The 16,065-nt window shown below is 40.8% G+C and overlaps 1 protein-coding gene across 8 annotated transcripts in view; it reads left to right on the plus strand.

The window, feature by feature from the left end:
- The first annotated feature begins 1,773 nt into the window (after positions 1–1,773).
- The window catches only part of Rgs17 (regulator of G protein signaling 17), a 97,195-nt gene continuing 82,903 nt past the window's right edge, over positions 1,774–16,065 (plus strand). For 7 of the 8 annotated variants that reach the window (XM_047558630.1, XM_047558639.1, XM_047558629.1 and 4 more), the window contains exon 1: positions 1,774–1,914. The gene's annotated coding sequence lies outside the window, so the exon portion shown is untranslated. Of the gene's footprint in view, positions 1,915–2,043; positions 2,212–16,065 lie in introns of those variants that run through there. The other variant, XM_047558635.1, reaches the window with a different exon arrangement.

The following is a 16,065-nucleotide window of genomic DNA, read 5'->3' on the forward strand; positions in this document are numbered from 1 at the left end:
CTTGGAGAAGGACATTAATTTTTTTTTTTTTTAATCTATCATAGACCTATAATAGTACAGTGAACTAAATGTTTCGGTCCCCACCCACCTAACTCATAGGTTGATATTCTGCCCCCAAAATTCATACACTGATATCCTAATGACCAAAGTAACAGTAGTAAGAGGTGGGTCCCTGGAAGGTGATTAGGTCAAAAAGGTGGAGCACTTGCCAATGGGATTAGTGCCTGTATAAAAGACACTAAAACAGAGTCCCTTTGTTTCCTTACAACATGTGAGGACAAGTGGAAAGAGCAATATGTGAACCAGAAATTGGGCCTTTAACAGATACTAATCTGCCTACATCTTGACCTTAAGACTTCCCAGTTTTCCATACTGTGAGGTGGAAGTTTCTGTTGTTTATGAATCAGCTCATCTACAGTATTTTGTTGTAGCAGCTTGAATAGACTAGGACAAATACTTATGTAAACTCCAACAAAAACGAATTACCTTAAAAATAAAACATGCAAAGTACAACTGACTAATGTGCTTGGATGCAATGGTAGTGTCAAACAGCTATAAACGTTTCTAAATCTTCTCAATTTCTCTACTTACCTCCCACTAAAGACCAGTAGAGTTTGCAGACCTGCACCAGGAAATGCACATTAAGAGCACTAATACTTCCAAGTCGGGGAGGTAGCTACAGGAAGAAGGCCCTGGAACAAGCCCTGAGACATACTAAATTCAAGTGGGGAGGAAAAGGTGTTCAGTAGGCTGAAATCATAACAGTGTTTGCATACGTGAGTACACAAGCCACGGAAATCATGTATATTTACAAGTAATCAATTTTAATTAGGTACAAGGAAAGAGCCTAATCATTCCTGCAGGAACTCATTCTTCTTCCCACACATGTGGTATCTGAAGAGAAAGAAATCCTCTTCCCTACTTCCCCCTCACAGACACTTCATTCTAATCTTCAGAGATGCAATTTAGCGCTCACCGTGCATTAAGTATCTGAAGCTCCTTCACCACCAAGCCGGGGAACAGAACAATTACTGGACCTGAGTAGCCATCCAAGCAGTCTACAGAGGCTCTGGGCCCCAAGTATCACCGCATCACTTAATAATCCAGGACTCCTGCCTTTCCATCAGCTTCTCTCACTCAAACCTCCAGTTCCAGGGGTCCAGATGCCCGAGATAGCGCTTATGCCCTAGGCCAGAGAGCCCCCGACAGAATACTTAGGGCAAGGGGTCAAGTTTCTGGGTAAAGAAGTCAATAAAAAACTCTTCATAAAGTGGAGTCCTTTGGTAACAAAACTTATTTAACTTTACACTTTCTTGAACCCCCATTCAAGAGTGCTTCCGCTGGGAGCCCGCAGCAGCAGCAGCGCTTAAACACAAGCTTCTGGCTGCAAACAAGACCAGAACAGAGCAAGGGCTGAGGGTGAACAGAAGTTGAAGGAGCCTCGGCCCAAGAGTTCCTCTCCTCTAGGAAGGCTCTCGGGTCTCCAGGGCTCCCACCAAGTTCGGGACGTGAGTGGCCACAGCCAGACCGCTGGTCAAACGGTTCTGCACCGTGGGCTGGTCCTCAGGCGGGCAAGTTGGGCCCCGCCAGGCGCGGGCGCCGGGAAGGGGCGGGGCGGTGACTCACGCGGCCGCGCGCCCGGGGAAGAAGCGGCACCTCCGGCCGCGCGGGGCGAGGGGCTGCGCCCGCCCGCGGAACGCATGCGCGCTGCCGAGCGGCTCCCGCTGCCTCCCCGCCCACCCTTGCCTCCTCCCCCTCCCCCCTCCCCTCCATCCTCGCCTCTCTCCCTCTCTCCTCGCCCGCTGGGTGCTGAAGTTGGGCGGATGGCAGCAAACCGGCTCTGCTAGAGGACCGGGCAGCCCAGCCTTGCGCCCTCGGACCTTCGGTGCGCTGCCCACACCTCCAGGCGATCGGGTAAGATGTTGCCACTAGAGCCGAGCGGTGCTAAGTAAATGACATCAAAATGTCTGCTTTGCACCGATGGATGGATTTTTTTCAAGGTGGGGGGGAGGTGAAGGAAAGAGGGGGCGGAGAGTGCGACCGCTAATGCCCCGGAGAGGGAGGCTGCCGGGCGCGGGGGTCTCGGCGCTGCCCGCGGCGCCGCAGCTTTGGGAAGTTGAATCCCGCGTCGCTGCCTGGGCTCGGTCCGCTCGCAGCCCTCCAGCTCTGCGGAGGGGCTGGGCGAGTGTCCTGCCGCCCAGCGAAGCCGTGGTGGGTCCCCGCGCTCCCGGGGCACCTCCGGGGGACTGGCAGAGAGGGCCGGGAAGGCGGGAGACCCCGCGGGGCTGGCGGTCGGGCAGGGTGTGTTTTGTGGTTGGTGAAGAGAACCGACTGTGAAATCGTCTCATCTCCCGATCACCCCGGATGGCATTTTTTCTGCCTTATCTTTGTACCTTTGGGAAAATGCGCTATTCAGGTGGGGAAGGTGTCAGCAGAAGGCGTTGCAAAAATCAGTACCTTGAGCAGCGGTAAAATATCTGGGTGTGTGAGTGTGAGTGTGTGTGTGAGTGTGTGTGTGTAGGGGCGAGGGTCTCTTTTGTTCCTTCCCCTCCCCGCCGTCAAGGGGAAGGGAGTTCTGATGTGCACGGCATGGGGTAGGGTTCACTGGCACCGAGGGGGCGAGGACCAGGAACGCCCACCAAAGCCCAGCCGCTGCCGGGTGGGTGTCTCCGCGATCCCCGGCCGTGGGTGATGATGATTCTTTTTATTATCGGTGGAATCACAGTTTCAGAGCTGCCTCCTCGCCAGTCTCCCTCCTCCTCTCGCTCTCCCTGGGCTGCGGCAGAGGCTGGGAGCAGACACTCGCCAGCCGTTTTCTCCTCTTCTTCCTACCTCCCTGTCGCCCTGAAAAATGTCGGAGGACTTGAGGATGGCGGAGGGGACAGCGCTGGCCTCGGAAGCCGCGGGTGGGGAGATGCTCCGAGTGAGCGGGAGGCTGCTGGCCGCGCGTCCCCGGCTGCCCGCGCTAGCCTCGGGAGTCCCTGGGCTCCCGAAGCGCAGCCGGGGTCGCCTGGAGAGAAGGACGCCCGCCCGCCGCGCAGGGACCCGCCCTTCGCCCTCCGCCTCCAGCGGGAGCCCGGGACCCAGGCTCACCTGGGGAATCCTGGTCCCTCGGGGAAGATGGACCCTGGCTCCAGGCTTAGTTCCAATCATCCCCTTCTCCTGCCTACCCCTCAATAAATGCTTTCTTCAGAGTCTCCTCTGGAGAACTTTGCAAGCTTCATAGTTGTTTCTTGCCTTCTTTTTTCGAAAATTGTTTCACAGCGAGATCCTTTCCATCGTGGGATGGCTCTCACACAAATGAAAGAGAAATCTTAGTTAGGTTCCCACCTGGAGAAGCACTTCTGAGACTGAATGCCATCTGCATTTCCGGCGTTCATACAGACTGGTTTTCCGGGTGATGAACCCTTCAGAAAATGATTTAATTGGCGAAGTGAGAAATACTTTCTACTCCTCTAATGGACACTAATATTTTTTTATCCTGGATTCATAACTGCTGGGCGCCATATGTATTAAATAATTTTGCATACTGTGAAACACTTCAAGTACATTGTATTCGTTTCTGAAGTCTTATAGTAATAGTAGTGGCTGTCCGTGAAATGCACGTTGTAGTACTAATAATTAATCCAAAGGTAATTTGTACTCATTAATTCAAATGAATGAGAATTTTGTCCTTCAGCTAACTTACTGTTATTAAGCTATTTCTTCTCTTAGCATGAACTAAAACAGTAATTAGCACTTTTATGGGAGTATAGATTTATTCACTATATTTGTAATCTTCAAAACTATATTTAGGGCAACCGTGGAAGCATAGTTTATTTATAGTTTTTGGAGATAAGAAACAAGTGTTTATTATTACAAAAAGATCAAGTAGCATAATTTATTAAATAAGATGAATCTCCATGGCAATGACACCTGATCTCAGCAGGGGACACTCATCCTCCCTCCTGAAATTGTAGCCTGAAAGATTAATAAAACTACCTAATTTATAAGAAACAGCATAGGGTGTCCATTTTGCCAACTTCCACTCTTTTTGCTCTGGTTCTGCAACTACTCTTTGGTATTTAGTTTCCATGGAAGAGAATTAGCAATGAGCTTCTTTGCTGTTCCTGTGCAGTTCTAAGGCAAACAGCTTTTTCTTCTCAGATAGGTTTTCTTTGGTTTGGGAGATCATTCCCTGGGGTCTGAGAGTATTTGAAGTCATAATGTTGAATGTCTAAGTCCATCATCATTCCTATGGACTTCTTTGCTAAATAAATAAACAAAAACCTTCCTCTACATTTCCTGCTATTGGACCAGAAGCTTTGAAGAAAGAGAGAAATATTTATTCTTCTCCACCTAGCCTTATTATAACAGCCAAGTAAGTGAATGATCTGCATCTTAATTGATAAAATGCTGAGTGATTCACAGACTGAAAGTGAGAAAGAATTTATGTGCTGCTAATCTACTGCTATAAAGATGATGGATTTCATATTGGAAGTCCATTCACTAAAGTACAGGGACTTTTCTGGAAAAGCAGAAGGTGGTCATGGACTGTAAGGTAGAGCTAAGAGGGATGGGCATACATTCAACTGCTAAGAGTCCTGATAGCCCAGCTGCCTACCTAACAACAAAGATATTGCATTATCCAGAAGAGGAAATGCAAGGACCACTGTGCCCAGTGGATGAGAATAATGCTTTGTGATACTGAAAGCATTTTATTTCATCTGATTTCTTTATTGAGAGTATGAATATGAATGCATTGTAGGTGTTTAAAATTATATGATACTACTAGGAGAGGTGTCTTGGATTCTCAGACATAGAAGTTTTTGTTGAAACCCAGACAGTGAGACTTTTGAGATTAGATTGACAGATATTGCCAAGTTTCCTCTCTTTCTCCATTTCCACTATCTCCCAAAGATACTTTTCTAACTTCCCAAAAGTTCATTTATTCCTGCTGTTGTGCCTGGTACAACATCTAACAAAAAGCCAAACACTTCTCAAATGAATAAACTTTGTGGAATTGACATGACTCACAAAAGTTTCCCAAGATCAAATTTATAATTTTTAAGAGCGCTCATGTTTTTTACCCGTTACACTAGTGTGAGGCCATGAAGTTCATGCCCAGGGTTGTAGATCTTTGAAGGGAGTAGTTTTTTGAATTGTCACATTGTGAATATGCATGCTTTTAATACAACATTTATAGTATTAATTTGTTTCCAAATTAGAGAACAATATTTGCTTCTTTTAGATTCCCTAGAACACAGGACAGTGTATTAAACAGAAAATAAAGTTACCTGTGGGCAGAAATGGATATGATGAACACAGCTTTTGGTCAGGTTGACCTTAGCTTATGTTCTGGCTCCTCTATTTATTAGCTATGTTCTTGGGTTACTCACTTGCCCTTGGCCTCAGTTTCCTCTGATAGACAACTGGAATAAAGATCCACCTTCTAGGATTGCTTTAAGCCTAAATATAGTGCTGTGTATGTAAAGTGCTGAACATAGTGCTTAGTATGTGCCAAGTACTTAGAATTATTCTAATGTCTAAGAACTGTTGTGCATGGATGTACCAGTGCATCGTTTAAAGAACTGGAATCAGATCATAGAATGTCATATGTGCATATTTGAAAATAAATATTACTTCATTACTCTTTCTATATTTTTAATATAATAGTCACCACAAAATAAATTCATCTTATGGATGCCCTCATTTATTTAGCCTTTCTTTTATTTGGAGGCCTTTATGTTATTTCCAGTATTTTCTATTTTAACCGATGTATATCCTTATTCCTAGATATTCTATGCATATCTGTAATGCAGTTTTTCCTTCAAGCTTGATGACTAAGAACATCTAGTTTTGAACAACTAAGAAAACTGGTTACTAAACAAACATATTACTTTTTGACATGCTCATGAGCAAATTTTAATTAAAAAAATATATATATATATATTTAGTTGTCAACGGACCTTTGTTTTATTTATATGCAATGCTGAGACTCGAACCCAGTGCATCACGAAGACTTAGTCAAGTCTTTTGCCCATGTGTAATTGGATGCATTTTTCTTATTTAAGTGCTAATATTAACCTTTAAAAAGGGAAAAGCAAACAAGGAAAGGAACTGCTCAGTGGTAAAGACTGCCTGTGGCAAAGACTACAGAGATTATTTTGGCTATGCCCTAAGGGCTGCTGGTAGATTAGTCTGGAATGGGGCTTCTTTGGTGTTCACAGGATACCACCATGGTGTCTGCGATTACCAGTTTGCCCAGTTCTTTGAGAAGCCCAGCCTCAGTAATTGGTTTGCCGGAACAACTTGCTGAGAAGCTCTCCCATGAAGAGCACCTAAGTTTTCACGAATTGTTTCTATCTGTTGCCAGTGCTGTGGGAGAACTTTGGAGTTTCCCTGAGATAAATGAAAGGAAAGGATGATGGCAGTGGGTGGAGGTCCCGTGGGATGCCGATTGACATTTCTCAGAATGAAATCCTTAAGCTCCATTATGAAATCATATCAGGTTAACATGCCCTACCTTGAATTTTCAGTTGTAGGTCAAATTTAAATAATTAAGAAGTAAGAATCTAATCTGTTACCTTAATGTTCCACCTGAGCCAGTGGTCTCACAAATTCCTGGTTTTGACTTTTTAAATTCTGTGACTTTTGAAAAATTTTGTTTCAAAAACCTAATTATTTAACTTGAAAAAGATTTTACGAAGTGCCTTAGATATTAAAATAACTAGTGAGCATAAAATTTTAGTCAGCGGGGGTTCCAGTTTACCAAATATAGTAAAACTTCAGTGACTCAGAATAATGAATGAAAATTTGTAATGATCGGGAGGTCTGTATATGAGAAGCAGCGTGTTGTGGAAAATACAATCTCCCTTCAAATGGACCTGGATTTGAATTTTTACTATTGACTAGATGTAAAGACATCTATAAAATTATAAGAGTGTTTTGTAATTGGAATTCTAGCATGAGTTATTAACGTCTAAAATCTCTCTGAATTTCTTAAACTTTGTATGTGAGATTTTCTTTTAAATCCCTGTGTCAATAAGTATAATTTTATTATAGACAGTGAGTGAGGTTCACAAAGCAAATATTTACTTCCTGTGGGCCACAGGCTTTTCATAATACTGCTGATTGGCTGTTGAAATAACAGGTTATAATTCAAGGGTCATGACTTTACAATAAAACAGACACAGCCCAGGGGAAATTATGGCATAAATAAATGAACAGGTGTTTATTTCATTTCTTCAGTTATCTCAGGTCTTCTCTGTTCATTGTGAGTTAAATCTGGTAACAATTTTGTTAAAGTTGAAAACATTCAGACTTTCACTAAGTTGAGTGTGGGGGCTTTTTTAAATGTAATATGAAAGGTTATCTAATCTAGAGATTTCATAAGTCAGTTTTGGTTCTAAGTCCCTGTTCTATTTCTCCAACTCTTCAACTTTTTAAGCTTTCTGTTTACCAAAATCAAATTCTACTCCCTCCCAAGCAGCAGTCATTATTAATTAATATAGATGATATCTGTAAATAAATATGGAATATTTCCCTCAAAAGGAAGAGTTTTGTTTTTGTTGTTGTTTGTTTCTGTTTCAGTACTAGGGTTTGAACCCAGAGGTGCTCTACCACTGAGCTACATCCTGAGCCTTTTATTTTTTTATTTTGAGGCAGGGTCTTGCTAAGTTGCAAAGGCTGGCCTCCAACTTGCCATCCTCCTGCCTCAACCTCCTGAGTCAGAAAGAGATTTTAAAAGTAGAGCATATAATTTGGTAGAAAGTACCCAGGTTTGGGATTCCAAAAAGGAATTTAGCCTTAGTCTCTTTGAACCTTAGTATTATGAACTATAAAACTGAAAATGATGATTGTATACGCCTCAAAAATATTGAGGGATTGAATGAAAGAATATCTATTAAAATGTTTCACATATTGGCAACTGTTCAGCAAGTGTTAGTATACTCGAGTTAAATAAATAACTAAATATAAGAAACATTGTATAGAAGAGATTTAACTTTCTTGCCAGTATTTGTCTTAATTAATGTTAATTAATTACATTGCTCTCAAGTTTTTCCTTCTGATCGTTTCCTGACTAGCTCCTTTAAAGAACCCATTAAATGAACATTCATTTATTCATAAACATTCTTGAATACCTACTGTGTGCCAAGCTCTGTGATATGACTTTTAGATACAAAGATTAATTAAACAGGGCCCTTTCCCATAAGGTGTGCACATTAAGTTGCTTCAACTTAGTATTTTGCTTTCATCTGGTCAGCACTAGTCATTTTAAACTTACGAATCATAACTAAATACCAGGTGGAAATAACAAGTGAGGATTTCCTTAGGGCTTAGAATTTGGGTTAATTTGACCTTAAAATTTAAGAACTTGGACTCCAAAAATGCAAGCCAGTGAAGGGCTAAGGAGAAGGAAAGCAGGAAGAGGCTCTGATGGTAGATTAACCACCACTCCTGCAACATCAAATGCAGGAGACTTACTTAAGCCTCTTTGTGAGGCTACCATAGAAAGAATCCCCAGTTCTCCCTCATTAAAGGAAATATCTGCATACACCCCCACCACCCTGGGTGATCATCCTCACATAATGAAATGCTTCTATGGCAGATGAGCAAAGGGAGACCAAAAGCTTGCCATCCCTGCCCTACCTTAGGACATTTCCCATGCAATGACAATATTACAGCATCTTCTCCTGATGCTATTATAGTTCCATCTTCAATAGGCATCTTTTTATAATATAGTATGATGGCAAAAAAAAAAAAAAAAAACATAATAATCTTGGAGAAAAAATATATTTGATTTTGGAGAAAGAAAACCATCTTCAACATTAACTGGTGAAATCACCAGGGTGATTGCTAAACCTAGCAGTTAGATTCACCCTGATTTAAGAAGATTTGATATCATATATAAAATCATGGTAAAGAATCAAGTCCTTCCTAACAATATGTTATGAATATACAGTTAATTGTCCTATTTATGGTAAGAAAAAAAAAAGATGCTGACATTAGTAATGAATGAGTTTGAAGGTAAGCTGAACCCTCATGCCAGCCACTAAATTTAACACAATTGTCATTAAATCTTTGACTGGGCTGTTAATAATAACCATGTGTGCTGCTGTGAGGTTTGTACCTATTTATTTTTCTATTTATTTCTACTTAGCATGACCATGCAGCATTTTACCTGTGACCTCTAAGGTTAGAAGGATCAAGATTCTCTAGATAAAAGAGAAGGAAAAACCAATCTTTCTTGAGGATACTAAAGCATACACTTTATATGATTGCCTGTGTAATTTACAGACTGGTGTGACTAATTGAATGCTATGCTGTGAGTCTAAGTGGTAAATCCTGTAGTGTGAATTGCAATATGAACATTTTCCCTATTCACTGTTTTGGTAAAGTTTGATATTGGATCCTCCCTTTATTAATATTATTAGTTGTACTAGTAGCAATAGTAGTTCTAAGTAGGTAAGTTGAGAGAGAAAAAGTATAAATTCCTTTTCTAATTCTTCAAAGAAAAATTGATGCTTATGGTTGTTATTTTATGTAATTTATTTTTTTTAATATAAGCTTTTGTCTGAAATTTAAAATATATCAAGAACTCAAATGTTTAACCTACCAGGGCAAAGAAAGAAAAAACCTGCTGTTTCACTGTCTCCTGGTGGTCAGGGATAAATGGTCTGGTTGTCCTGTTTGCTAGTTTATGAATAAATAATGTGGGCAATTTCTGTTCAGACTATGGGATTCTATGCTTTCTTCATCTGCTCACGTCCAGTAATCTCTATTTCCACTGTTGAAGAATTATTTTGACAAAATTATTGTTAAAGATTATATGCCTAATGACTCACATATATGTACATAAGTAACAGAGTTAGTTGAAAATAATTATTTTTAATATTGAAAACCAAGAGATTGAGAAATCTTTTATAGAATGGAATTGTCTTCAAAGTTTAATATCTGAAAAAGATGATTGGTGTGCCAGTATATGCCTCTGTGTGTGTTTCCTCTTTGTAGTCATGAATGGGAAGGAAAATTACTACCACCACGCCTATGTCATCATAGCCTAGGGACCAGGAAAAAGGATACAGGCTTGGAAATACAGGAGGAGGCATCAGTGAGATGAGAAAGAAAGTCACATAAAAACCAGGAAGCTGTGCTCAGGAAACGAGACGCTCAGCTAAAAACTCATTATATCGTCAAGTATAATATCATTCATATATTATTATATAACTCTGTTGTGTTATGTAACTACTTCCAGTTTTGTGAATTCACGTGACCTGATCTTAAGAAGCTAATTTTTTCCTCCATTAATTCAGTAATTTCATTGACTAAACATCTGAGTAATGCAAGTGGGATATCATGAGATAGAATTCCATTAAGTAAATGTTAATTCCAGGAAAGAAAAAAATGTGGAGCACTTCTTGACCTGACATGTTATGTTAAATAGTTAAAAATGTTTGTAGGTGATACCAAAATTCAGTCACATTGATTAAAGAAAAATAATCTATTCCACAATTTTCTATTGAAATGCAACTATTCCTATATCTGTCTTATATAAAGTCAATTCCGTTGTTATGAAGTAGAGTCCTTGGAATGTTATTTTAAAAGAGCAGCAATGAGTAAATGCACATGGTAAGCTTTGTTTTATTGAACAGTGAGGCAGTGTAATGACTTAATGTCTGAAATGTTTATTCAAACTTGGGGGGTGACAAAGGTGCCTGGAGAAGCTTGTCTGCTCATTGCCACTGAAATGGTTTTTAAGAGAAGGTGAATTTATGGCTTAGTAGGATCATTCAGAGTGGTTACTCAGTGAAGCTGCTGCTTATAACCAAAATCAACTCTGGCACTTGGTGTGCTGGCCTCTGACCACTTAGCCCCGAGAGAGTTCTTATCTGGTTAGATTTCAGGGGGGAAAAAAGGAAGTCATATGCCTGAAGTAGAGCTCAGAGGGTGCTAACTAAAAAGTTGAACTAGGGGCGAGCAGGAATAATGGAAGAGAGAGGTCCTTTGGTGCACGCAGATGTAGCCTGTGTGGTTCTGAATTTGTTTGCAGTAGATTTCCAAGTTGTCTTCAGGTTCAGCTGCTCATCAGTTTCACCTCTTCCGTTTTCTGCCTCCTTAGTCTTAATTAATGTACTGTGTAATTGGTACCCTCCTCTGTAACTGGGAATAGTAAAATTAAATAAGACATGGCCAAATCTCAAGGAGCCTCAAGATGAGTTAGAGAAAAAAAATATGTGTACATAATTTTCTATTATTCTTGTGCTCTAGGAGAGAAATAAGATGTAAGAATACAGGAACCTGAGATAAATGTTAGTGTCATTAGGAGCCTTACCTTGGGACCCTCCTGGATTCCACATAAAAACAGGCAAAAGATGTTTTATAAAAGGAAAAATGAACTTTATGCAGTTTGATCAAACTGGAGAGAAGCTGCTAGACTACAATTTATAGAATCAAAAGTCAGGTGATAAATGTATGTAGATTCAGTCATCCTGAAGAAGGGACAAAATGGGACAAAAGGCAGAAATACACATATGCGGATTTAGTTAGCCTGTGCTAGACAGCCCAGGGCAGGAGGCAGTCTCCATTTTCAGCTTCCTTGGTGTCTTCATGGATTGGGGTGGGCGTGGGTGAGGAAGGATGGGACAGTGGGGGTTGGGAATAGTAGCCCTTTAGTTAACACTTTCACTGTGAGGAAATTGCTCTTTTTTTTTCTTTTTTTTCTTTTTCTTTTTTATTGTAAACAAATGGGATACATGTTGTTTATGTTGTTTCTCTGTTTGTACATGGCGTAAAGGCATACCATTTGTGTAATCATAAATTTACATAGGGTAATGTTGTTTGATTCATTCTGTTATTTTTTCCCTTCCCCCGAAATTGCTCTTGATTCAGAGTGGAGGTAGGGGACAAATTCAGTCTGATTCAGTAGCCAGACATAAGTTTCATTGAGATTGTGACAGTCTTTCAAAATTAAAAGGTAGAATTTTGATATGTAAAGAAAGGCCTTCCAGGCTCGCCAGGTGCCATGGCGCATGCCTATAATCCCAGTGACTCGGAGGCTGAGTCAGGAGGATCATGAGTTCAAAGCCAGCCTCAGCACAAGGATAATACAAATAAAGGGAGGCACAGAATTAGGAAAATTCAGAAAATACAGTGTGGCTCAATTTTCTAAAACCCATGCAGGAAATCTCAGGACCAGACTGGAAAGGAGACATACTAAAGTGTGATAGTATTAAAGTAAAAGGTTGGAATTTTCCTTGATAAGCGAAGAGTCAGTGAAACTATTCCTCAAAGGAGGGATTACAGGGTTAGAGTCAGGCTTTAGAAGGGGAACTTCATCAAGCTGTACAGTGAAGAGGGGAAATCGGAATGTGATTTCAGTTGTCTAGGCAAGAAAAGGTGAGGCCTGAACTGGGGAACAGCCAAGGGCCCAGCCTGTGGGAAGATGGCATTGTAAGAACCCCCACCTCATCCCCCCGCCAGCCCAGCCTTTAGGACGTGGTCAGTGAAGAGATTTAGCTGACACAGGACAAGTGAGCCTGTAAGTATGAGTAGTAAAGATGCCACCAAGGCATGGAAATCTAAAGTAACAAAGAGGAAAGAAGTTCTGTCCCACTGGGAAATAGTTCGGCATGTCCATCAGAGCGCTCACAGATGTTTAACATGCTGTCGATTAAAAAGCCTCAGGAATATAAGTTGATTAAGTGGGAAGCAACAAGTATGATCTTAGGATACGGAAGTAGGGCCACAGTATGTGAAGTTCACAGAATGAAGTGGGTGACCCTTCTGCGCCAGTCTGCCTTTTCAAGTCACATGGGACTGCAATACAGATGGCGAAATAAGCTTGCAAAATGAAACTCATGTGAAGAGGATGGAAGGAGTTTGTACCGTGTTGACCTGGAATAGAGTGGTTCCCCTGGAGAACCATTTGGACAAGAGCCAGGGGAAATAATTAGACTAATTCTAAATTACCCAATGTATAAAGGAAAGAGTAACGCTGCATGACAGAGTTGAAAATAGATAACGTGTGTAATGCGCCTGCATACAGTTGGCCTTCAGTGCACCTGAGCTCTTACTCTCTCAGGAATAGCATTAGAAGCCATGGACACGCATCATAGAGATTTTGTCATCCTATCAGAAGTTTTTTTTTTTTGAGACAGGTTCTAACATTGCCTAAGCTGGCCTTGACTCTTCCAGCCCCAGCTTCCCAAATTGCTGGGATTACAGACAGGTGCTACCACACCCTGGAAAGAACTTTCCAGTAGTCATCATCCATTAATCAGGCATGCTGCCTTGAAGGCTAGTAAGTTTGCTGTTGTTGGAGATCACATGGAAGATAAATAGTTGGTAAAGATGTTATGAAAGAAATTTAAAGATTTAAATTTAAATTTGGGAAGGTAAAGGAAATACAAGACCTCATTCTAACTTGGAGGTTCACGTGGCTCCAGGAAATTTGTAATGCAAATCTAAGAGAAATGTGGAGGCTAAAAATAAAATTTGGAAATCTTTTACTTATAGGTGTCAATAGTAGAAAAGGGAAAAAATGCAGAGTGAATGGGAGCTTAGAATAAAATCTCAGAGCATATCTGCTTTTAATGGATATGTGGAAAAAACAAGGAAACTAAAAATACATACATATGTACATGCACACATACACACACATATACATAAGATGGTCAGAAGAAAAAAGTATTTAAAAGGGGATGAAAGTACAGTAATATGCCATGAAACCAAGGAAGTAGAAATGCTTTTTTTTTTAACCATTTGTATTCTTATGTATAATAATTTTCCAAAAAACAAACAAACAAACAAACAAAAAACCCAAACAAACAAAAAAAGGGATTGGTAAAATGTTTTAAGATAGAAAAGCAGCTGAGTTATGTCATTTGGCAGAAAGGTTGAGTAAGACCAGGACCAAGATGACCCATTAGATTTTGCAATGAGGAAGTTAGTTGTGGTTGTCTGGAAAGCCCTTGTGATTAATGATTTATACATCATCTATTTCCAAAAGGTTTCGGGCAGGTTAAATGAAAGCACTTTCACAAAGAGCAGTGAAAATGAGACAAAATAAAGATAAGAAACCACCAAGAGAAATGAAGGGAGGCGGGGTGGTTGTAACCCACCCGGATAAGGTGGCGATTGTAACAGGACAGTAGCGGTTCAGCTCCGCCGCTCCTGGGCAACGGGGCAGGATCTCTGGAACTCATTAGTTAATCAGAGAAAACAGTTCTTCAGAGGAATTTTCTTTCCTGGAACCAATTCTATGAAGCATCTGAGCCACTGATTCTTACTTACGGGAAAGGGACGTGTTCCACGGTGGGCTCAACAGTGGCTCTGCTGACGTCGCAGGTTTGTTGAATGACTGCTCCTTCTCTGAACCCTTGAAGGTCAGCTGTGCAGCGTCAAGTGAGTCTTAGGTAAAGCAGTGAGGGTTCTTGGGAGCAAAGACCAGCTGGACATAGTATACATCTGAAGAAGCAGCCCATGAGATAGCCTCAGGGTAGTGCCAGGAATGTGGGGAGAGGGCACACCCAGCGCCCGCCACCCCATCGCCTCTTCTGCCCCCAGATCGGACCTTCCTCATCATTCACCGTTCAGTTCAGATGTCACTGTTGCAAATAGCCCTTATCGAACTCTCAGCCTGCTATGGACCCTTCATGGTCCTTTCTCTCAGCAGTCACTCTCTCACAAGAATCAGGTTTTTTATAGCATTGACTGCACTGTTAAATTACCTTATTTAGTATCAGCCTCTCTCCTCTCATAAGCTAGTACACGGAACAGTGTAGGGAACAGAATGTGCATAATGTTGGAGGAATGGAGTTTTGTGTCTGGGAAAGAACTCACCTCCATATTTTTGACCATATGTTTGACTGTTAAACACATAAACAAATATTTTCTTCATTTGAATTTGTTAAGTTGTTTCACGAGAAGATGTCCAAGCTAATGAATGTTGCCTTTATGCACTGGGCAAAAGTAAATTATCACGTTTCCACTGGGAAAGAATGTACTGTTAAAAAATGGAAATGAATGGAAAGGAAAAGTACCACAAGAATGCATTGGGAAAGTGCTCTTTTGAATGCATATTTGAAATAAGGTCCACTCTCATATATACATACTCTCTTCTATTAGGGTGCACTGTTTTCCAACAGTGGAGGTTCAGGTAATAAAGACTAAGTGATTTGGGGGAAAAAAAGGTGTAAATAAAAGGGATTCATGCTGAATCTTGTGTATGGTTGGTTCATCAAGAGACTTTCTCTTTTTAACAAATACTTACTGAATGCTTACTCTGTGCCAGGCACTGTTCTAGGAGATTCTGATTTGCTAGGGAACAAAACAGACAAGAATGCCTGCTTGGCAGAGGGTTCTGCACTTGATGCTTGAGTTTATTATTTGCCTCAAAGAGCAGCATTTGACGTCCTTTGTAATGCAGAGCTAACAAGTTGACCTGTACATCTGGATGTGTATGTATAGATGCAGATATATAGTTATATCTATGTATATCTATATCTGTATGTACTATCTACATATATTTTTTGTTTTCACTCTTACATTAGGTGCAAATAAATGAGGTCAAATGATGGAATATCAAAGACATGCTGGTTGTGTCATATTGGAATATAAAAATAATAATAATTTAAAAACTGATATAATTTGGTATTTGTAGTTTCAAACCAATATATTATACTACATAAATCTGTTAAATGCAATTTGAGAAATATTGGAATGAGCTCTCAGAGGAAGGAGATTCCATTGCTTTGCCTTCCTTCATTCAAGGAAATGTATGGCTCACAGCATCCAAAGTTCTGGGCACAAGGGGGAGAAGTGAGCTCATTTTTCTCAGGCTAGAAATCTGACTTCCCTCCAGGAATTCCCCAGGAATGAGCTGCCTGTTTTGCCTTCCATCCCTGAGCTGTTTCTTGCATTTCCTGCCAAACCTGCTTCCAAGTGTTCTAGGCATGGAGGTACATTATTTCAAAGAATGTAGAACATAATTAACTGAAGCAGAATAATTCTGAGATAGGTCAAAAAAATTAAGATCACATTTAACAGACATAAAAGACCAAAAAAGTAGTATGTTCCTGAAAT

The sequence above is a fragment of the Sciurus carolinensis genome, chromosome 7, assembly GCF_902686445.1.
Source record: "Sciurus carolinensis chromosome 7, mSciCar1.2, whole genome shotgun sequence".
Lineage (NCBI taxonomy): Eukaryota > Metazoa > Chordata > Mammalia > Rodentia > Sciuridae > Sciurus > Sciurus carolinensis.